The sequence below is a fragment of the Salvelinus namaycush genome, chromosome 8 (genome assembly GCF_016432855.1).
Source record: "Salvelinus namaycush isolate Seneca chromosome 8, SaNama_1.0, whole genome shotgun sequence".
Classification (NCBI taxonomy): domain Eukaryota; kingdom Metazoa; phylum Chordata; class Actinopteri; order Salmoniformes; family Salmonidae; genus Salvelinus; species Salvelinus namaycush.
The window spans coordinates 16,909,636-16,918,358 of NC_052314.1; positions in this window are offsets into that span (position 1 = coordinate 16,909,636).

An 8,723-nucleotide genomic window follows, 5' to 3' on the forward strand; every position below is an offset into this window, starting at 1 on the left:
GGGCTTGTAGGCCTGTTGTAAGGCAGGTCCTCACCAGACATCACCGGCAACAACGTCGCCTATGGGCACAAACCCACCGTTGTTGGACCAGACAGGACTGGCAAAAAGTGCTCTTCACTGATGAGTCACGGTTTTGTCTCACCAGGGATGATGGTCGGATTCGTGTTTATCGTCGAAGGAATGAGCGTTACACCGAGGCCTGTACTCTGGAGCGGGATTGATTTGGAGGTGGAGGGTCCATCATGGTCTGGGGCGTTGTGTCACAGCATCATCGGACGGAGCTTGTCGTCATTGCAGGCAATCTCAATGCTGTGCGTTACAGGGAAGACATCCTCCTCCCTCATGTGGTACCCTTCCTGCAGGCTCATCCTGACATGACACTCCAGCATGACGATGCCACCAGCCATACTGCTCGTTCTCTGCGTGATTTCCTGCAAGACAAGAATGTCAGTGTTCTGCCATGGCCAGCGAAGAGCCCGGATCTCAATCCCATTGAGTACGTCTGGGACCTGTTGGATCGGAGGGTGAGGGCTAGGGTCATTCCCCCCCAAAATGTCCGGGAACTTGCAGGTGCCTTGGTGGAAGAGTGGGGTAAAATCTCACAGCAAGAACTGGCAAATCTGGTGCAGTCCATGAGGAGGAGATGCACTGCAGTACTTAATGCAGCTGGTGGCCACACCAGATACTGACTGTTACTTTTGATTTTGACCCCCCTTTGTTCAGGGACACATTATTCCATTTCTGTTAGTCACATGTCTGTGTAACTTGTTCAGTTTATGTCTCAGGTGTTATGTTCATACAAATATTTTCAGATGTTAAGTTTGCTGAAAAGAAACGCAGTTGACAGTGAGAGGACGTTTCTTTTTTTGCTGAGTTTAGAAGTAAACTTGGAGTTACGCAATAATATGTGGTGTGTGGTCCTCCCACTACAACTCAGGAAACCATGCAGTTTATTAGGCTACAGATTAAATAAATTCTGATTAACTTCAACGGGGGTTGAAAGTGCATGGTGATGAGTTTGATGCTCCTTTCCAATAAATATTGAGGGTATTATTCTGGTGATGTCACGTTCTGACCTTTATTTCCTTTGTTTTGTCTTTATTTAGTATGGTCAGGGCGTGAGTTGGGGTGGGCAGTCTATGTTTGTATTTCTATGTTTTGCTATTTCTGTGTTTGGCCTGATATGGTTCTCAATCAGAGGCAGCTGTCAATCGTTGTCCCTGATTGGGAACCATATTTTGGTAGCCTGTTTTGTGTTGGGTTTTGTGGGTGGTTGTTTTCAGTCTTTGTGTGTCTGCACCAGATAGAACTGTTTCGGTTGTCACTTTTATTGTTTTGTATTTTGAGTGTTCACCTTTATTAAAGTAAGATGAACAATTACCCTCCGATCCTTCTAACTTATCCTCCTCAGACGAGGAAGACGACAGCCGTTACAGGTGACATGATGATCGATGCTTGACTGCCATTTGACAAATAAAAATATTGTCGTTTTATGCATAATAATCTCATCATGTAGACTAGCCTATCAGCACTGTATTGACCAGCTGTTGGCTAGAGCACTTGTTCCAAGACCAGAGTAGGCACATTTGCTATTTAAGGCAACAGTGTTTGTGACAATATTATTGGGCGAAAATGTAATGGAAACAGATTGAATTTTGCATTTTTATTTGGCACATGAACATTTACATTTTAATTTGGGGTGAACTAAGTCATCACGCACTGCTTTTCATCAGCAACAAGTCTGTGTGTGAAAATGCACATATTTTCTTCATGCGCATTTTATCATATTCGCAAGAAAATCTGTCTCCAAATGGAGGGAAACCTAGCTTCAAATCAAAGTGTATTTGTCACGTGCACTGAATACAACAAGTGTAGACCTTACAGTGAAATGCTTACTTATAGGCTCTAACCAATAGTGCAAAAAAAGGTATTAGGTGAACAATAGGTAGGTAAAGAAATAAAACCGTAAAAAGACAGGCTATATACAGTAGCGAGGCTATAAAAGTAGCGAGGCTACATACAGACACCGGTTAGTCAGGCTGATTGAGGTAGTATGTAAATGTAGAAATGGTTGAAGTGACTATGCATATATGATGAACAGAGAGTAGCAGTAGCGTAAAAGAGGGGTTGGTGGGTGGAGGGTCGGACACAATGCAGTTAGCCAATGTGCGGGGAGCACTGGTTGGTCGGCCCAATTGAGGTAGTATGTACATGAATGTATAGTTAAAGTGACTATGCGTATATCATAAATAGAGAGTAGGAGCAGCGTAAAAAGAGGGTTTGGGGGGGGGGCACACAATGCAAATAGTCCGGGTAGCCACTTGATTACCTGTTCAGGAGTCTTATGGCTTGGGGGTAAAAACTGTTGAGAAGCCTTTTTGGTCCTAGACTTGGCACTCCGGTACCGCTTGCCATGCGGTAGTAGAGAGAACAGTCTATGACTGGGGTGGCTGGAGTCTTTGACAATTTTTAGGGCCTTCCTCTGACACCGCCTGGTGTAGAGGTCCTGGATGGCAGGCAGCTTAGCCCCAGTGATGTACTGGGCCGTACACACTACCCTCTAGTGCCTTGCGGTCAGAGGCCTAGCAGTTGCCGTACCAGGCAGTGATGCAACCAGTCAGGATGCTCTCGATGTTGCAGCTGTAGAACCTTTTGAGGATCTCAGGACCCATGCCAAATCTTTTTAGTTTCCTGAGGGGGAATAGGCTTTGTCATGCCCTCTTCACGACTGTCTTGGTGTGTTTGGATCATTCTAGTTTGTTGTTGATGTGGACACCAAGGAACTTGAAGCTCTCAACCTGCTCCACTACAGCCCCGTCGATGAGAATGGGGGCGTGCTCGGTCCCCCTTTTCATGTAGTCCACAATAATCTCCTTATTCTTGGTTACGTTGAGGGATAGGTTGTTATTCTGGCACCACCCGGCCAGGTCTCTGACTTCCTCCCTATAAGTTGTCTCATCGTTGATCAGGCCTACCACTGTTGTGTCGTCTGCAAACTTAACCTATTCGGTCAAATGTTGCATTTTTGGATGACTTCGAGACATGGATAGCCTACATTATTTGATACATTCTATCTAGCCCAAGGCAAGAAGACCAAAGCAAGAAGATGTAGCAAATTATGATAAATGGGGGTGGTATTTAAGATCAGCCCTGAAGTACAGTAGTGCACTCAGGGCAAAGGTCGTCATTACCAAAGTCATAAACCACGGGCATTTCTACAATTTTTCTTCTGAAAACATTATTTTAAACCTAACTCTAACCTTAACCACTCTGTCAACCTTGTGTCTAACCCTAACCTTAAAATAAGACCACAGCAAATTTTTTCATTATATTTTACTATAGGCCAGTGTTGACTTTGTGGTTAACTCAGGACAGGAGATGGAAAAGAATGGTTTGTAAACAACAGTTGGAGACTAACAGTGAAATGCTGACATACGGGTACTTCCCAACAATGCAGAGAGAAATGAAGATAAATAATAGAAACATAGAAATATAATAACAGGAGGAATAAATACACAATGAGCAACGCAAATTAGCTTTGTAGTCTTTATTTATGGCTATATACACAGGGTAATAGTATCATTTCGATGTGCAGGGGTACGAGGTAATTGCGGTAGATACAGTTGAAGTCAGAAGTTTACACACAATACACCTTAGCCAAATACATTTAAACTCAGTTTCACAATTCCTGACATTTAATCCTAGTAAATATTCCTTGTCTTAGGTCAGGTAGGATCACCACTTTATTTTAAGAATGTGAAATGTCAGAATAATAGTAGAGAATTATTTATTTCAGCTTTTATTTCTTCCATCACATTCCCAGTGGGTGAGAAGTTTACATACACTCAATTAGTATTTGGTAGTATTGCCTTTAAATTGTTTAACTTGGGTCAAACGTTTCAGGTAGCTTTCCACAAGCTTCCCACAATAAGTTGGGTGAATTTTGGCCCATTTCTCCTCACAGAGCTGGTGTAACTGAGTCAGGTTTGTAGGCCTCCTTGCTCACACACACTTTTTCAGTTCTGCCCACAAATGTTCTATAGGATTGACGTCAGGGCCTTGTGATGGCCACTCCAATACCTTGACTTTGTTGTCCTTAAGCCCTTTTGCCACAACTTTGGAAGTATGCTTGGGGTCATTGTCCATTTGCGACCAAGCTTTAACTTCCTGACTGATGTCTTGAGATGTTGCGTCAATATATTCACATGATTTTCCTTACTCATGATGCATCTATTTTGTGAAGTGCACCAGTCCCTCCTGCAGCAAGCACTCCCACAACATGATGCTGCCACCCCCGTTCTTCACGGTTGGGATGGTGTTCTTCGGCTTGCAAGCCTCCCTCTTTTTCCTCCAAACATAACGATGGTCATTATGGCCAAACGGTTCTATTTTTGTTTCATCAGACCACAGGACATTTCTCCAAAAAGTACGATCTTTGTCCCCATGTGCAGTTGCAAACCGTAGTCTGGCTTTTTTATGGCGGTTTTGGAGCAGTGGCTTCTTCCTTACTGAGCGGCCTTTCAGGTTTTGTCAATATAGGACTCGTTTTACTGTGGATATAGATACTTTTGTACCGGTTTCCTCCAGCATCTTCACAAGGTCCTTTGCTGTTGTTCTGGGATTGATTTGTACTTTCGCACCAAAGTACGTTCATCTCTAGGAGACAGAACGCGTCTCCTTCTGAGCGGTATGACGGCTACGTGGTCCCATTGTCACAATCGTTATAAGGAGTGGACCAAGATGCAGCGTGGTATGTTTCCATCCTTTTATTAGAAAGAGAAACTTAAACAAAAAAACAATAACGCGAACAAACGAACCGTGAAGCTCAGAGTAGTGCTAACAGGCAACTATACCTAGACAAGATCCCACAAACCACAATGGGAAAATGGCTGTCTAAATATGATCCCCAATCAGAGACAACGATAAACAGCTGCCTCTGATTGGGAACCATACTAGGCCAACATAGAAATATAATTAATCTAGATAACCCACCCTTAATCACACCCCGACCTAACCAACATAGAGAATAAAAGCTCTCTATGGTCAGGGCGTGACACCCATGGTGTTTATACTTGCGTACTATTGTTTGTACAGATGAAGGTGGTACCTTCAGGCATTTGGAAATTGCTCCCAAGGATGAACCAGACTTGTGGAGGTCAACAATTCTTTTTCTGAGGTCTTGGCTGATTTATTTTGATTTTCCCATGATGTCAAGGAAAGAGGCACTGAGTTTGAAGGTAGGCCTTGAAATACATCCACAGGTACACATCCAATTGACTCAAATGATGTCAATTAGCCGATCAGAAGCTTCTAAAGCCATGACATAATTTTCTGGAATTTTCCAAGCTGTTTAAAGGCACAGTCAACTTAGTGTATGTAAACTTCTGTTCCCACAGGAATTGTGATACAGTGAATTATAAGTGAAATAATCTGTCTGTAAACAATTGTTGGAAAAATGTACTTGTGTCATGCACATAGTAGATGTCGTAACTTGCCAAAACTATAGTTTGTTAACAAGAAATTTGTGGAGTGGTTGAAAAACGGGTTTTAATGACTACAACCTAAGTGTATGTAAACTTCCGACTTCAATTGTAAGTACATAGGGATAAAGTAACTAGGCAATAGGATATATAATAAACAGTAACAGCAGCATATGTTATGAGTTAAAAGAGTTAGTGCAAAAAAGGTCAACGCAGATAGTCCCAGTAGCTATTTAGCAGTCTTATGGCTTAGGGGTAGAAGCAGTTCAGGGTCCTGTTGATTCCGAACTTGCCGTGCCGTGCGGTAGCAGAGACAATAGTTTATAACTTTAGGGCATTCCTCTGACAAGTCCTGGTACAGAGGTCCTGGATGGCAGGGAGTTCTGCCCCAGTGATGTACTGTGCTGTACGCACGACCCTCTGTAGCGCCTTGCGGTCGCATGCCAAGCAGTTGCCATACCAAGCGGTGATGCAACCAGTCAAGATGCTCTCAATGGGGCAGCTATATAACTTTTTGAGGATCTGAGATCCCATGCCAAATCTTTTCAGCCTCCTGAGGGGGAAGAGACGTTGTCGTGCCCTCTTCACAACTGTGTTGGTGTGTGTGGACCATGATAATTCCTTAGGGATGTGGACACCGATGAACTTGAAGCTCTCAACCTGCTCCACTACAGCCCTGTCGATGTGGATGGGGGCGTGCTCGGCTATCCGTTTCCTGTAGTCCACGATCAGCTCCTTTGCCTTGTTGACATTGACGGAGAGGTTGTTGTTCTGGCACTACACTGCCAGGTCTCTGACCTCCTCCCCATAGGCTGTCTTGTCATCGTCGGTGATCAGGCCTAAAACCGTTGTGTCGCTTGCAAACTTAATGATGGTGTTGGAGTTGTGCGCGTCCAAGCAGTTGTTTTGTCCAGGTGCAAAAGTGGAGTGCAATAGAGATTGTGTCATCTGTGGATCTGTTGGGGCGGTATGCGAATTGTAGTGGGTGCAGGGTGTCTGGGATGATGGTGTTGATGTCAGCCATGACTAGCCTTTCAAAGCATTTCATAGCTACAGATGTGAGTTCTACGGGGCGACTTGAACGAGCTGCAACAAACATTCAAACTGGACAGTTTTATCAAACTATCAAGCTTCATTCAAAGACTCAATCATGGACACTCTTACTGACAGTTGTGGCTGCTTTGCAGGATGTATTCTTGTCTCTACCTTCTTGCCCTTTGTGCTGTTGTCTGTGCCCAAAATGTGTGTACCCTGTTTTGTGCTGCTACCATGTTGTGCTGCTGCCATGTTGTGTTGCTACCATGTTGTTGTCATGTTGTGTTGCTACCATGCTGTGTTGTCATGTGTTGCTGCCATGCTATGTTGTTGTCTTAGGTCTCTCTTTATGTAGTGTTGTGTTGTCTCTCTTGTCCTGATGTGTGTTTTGTCCTATATTTTTATTTTATTTATTTGCATTTTTAATTCCAGCCCCCGTCCCCGCAGGAGGCCTTTTACCTTTTGTTAGGCCGTCATTGTAAATAAGAATTTGTTCTTAACTGACTTGCCTAGTTAAATAAAGGTTAGATAAAAGGGGGAAAGGGGGATACCTAGTCAGTTGTACAACTGAATGCCTTCAGCTGAAATGCGTCTTCCTCATTTAACCCAACCCCTCTTTGGCGCTCTTGGGCACAGGGACTATGGTGGGCTGCTCGAAACATGTAGGTATTGCACAGTGTAACCTAATAAAGTTAGAAAAGTCCGGAGCAGTTTAAACGAGATTTGGCTTGTATTCATGTTTCCCTGCCCCCCACATTTTTGCTGTCAAGTTTGTGCCAATTTCAGGCAATTATAACACTATAAATAGACCTACACTAATTTACAGGGAACAAAAATATTGGAACTAAAATATATATCTATCTAATTGAAACTACTGGACGTTCAGTGTGTAACCCTCCAAAGCTAACTTAATTATACCTGAAATCGGTTCTTCACAGAAGGATGGCTGTGGCTATGTGGATGGTGGAGAGCAGAGCACTGTAGGGAGAGACACAACCCCAGCAACAGCACAGACAAAACCACACCAGCCAAACAGTCAGGTCAGCTTCTCCTACACGTATCACATCATACAACTTAATCAGAGAAATGATCTAACAGGTGTCATTATGAGAATGATGGATGCATAGTGACGTCTTTATGCAGAATGTTCAAATCACCAAAAGGGGGCGATAAATGCCAAGCATTAGTATTTGCTATTTTGTCACTGGTCTTCATTGATGATTGTGTAGAAGTCTGTCCACGCACATCGATTTTCATTAAACTGGATTTGATTTCAGTCTTTGGTGGAAAAAAATGGAAGATTGTTTATGCAAACACAACATCGTATCAATAAATGTGGTCTTTTTTTGTCCTCCTCTCTCTGCAGGGGGTTCTGCCTTTCCTTCTGTTTCTTGCACTACTTCACTCTTTTGTTCCCCACTGTCCCTCCTTCCTGGCATACCAGTCTGGAAGAAGTCATTTGGGGAGTATTGCAGGGGAGGAGAGGGGGAATTGTAGCGATGGTGGTGAGGGCTGCTGCTCAGCTATGACCTCATCCTCTCTTTCTCCCGTGGAGGGAGTGAGATCATGGCTGTCGTAAAGAGGCATTAATGGTGTCTTAACTGGCCCAGACAGTACTGGATCACCCACCTAATTGCTGAAATCCAATTTGCTCCTTAACAACCCTGTGCCCAGGATAAATGGACATTTGTGGAAGTATGAAGCACACTCTGCCTAGATGACAAATGTGAAATCCATTTTAACATAAATTGTGTTTTCTCTTAGTGTGTAGACCTATTATGTGGTTTTCTTTGCAGATGTTGCATCACCATGCTTTTGCATAGGTGGGCATTTCTTGGCGAGTATGGCTGGCAGGCACCTCAATCCTCCATTTGCTTGCTCAATATGTGTGTGTCAGACTTTGCTGAGGATGACAGTTTGTGGGTGTAGGTGTTAATTATTGTGCAGAGGAAATCCTTCTTCCTCTTTTACAAATTGTCCCACCTCATTTACATAATTTTGAGTGGCATAGCCTAACTTGTTATTAAGCCATACTAATCAGCAAAAGAGTGTTGGAATGAGGAACATCTGAGAGGAAAAAATAGGAAACTTTGCAATTATGCAAAGCTTTTAGTCTCTTTTGATGAGTTTTCAATTGTTATTCAACCAGAACAAGCATTTCATTCATCTGGTCAAGTGTCTGAAATTCATAGCCGCAGGAAGTAGTTT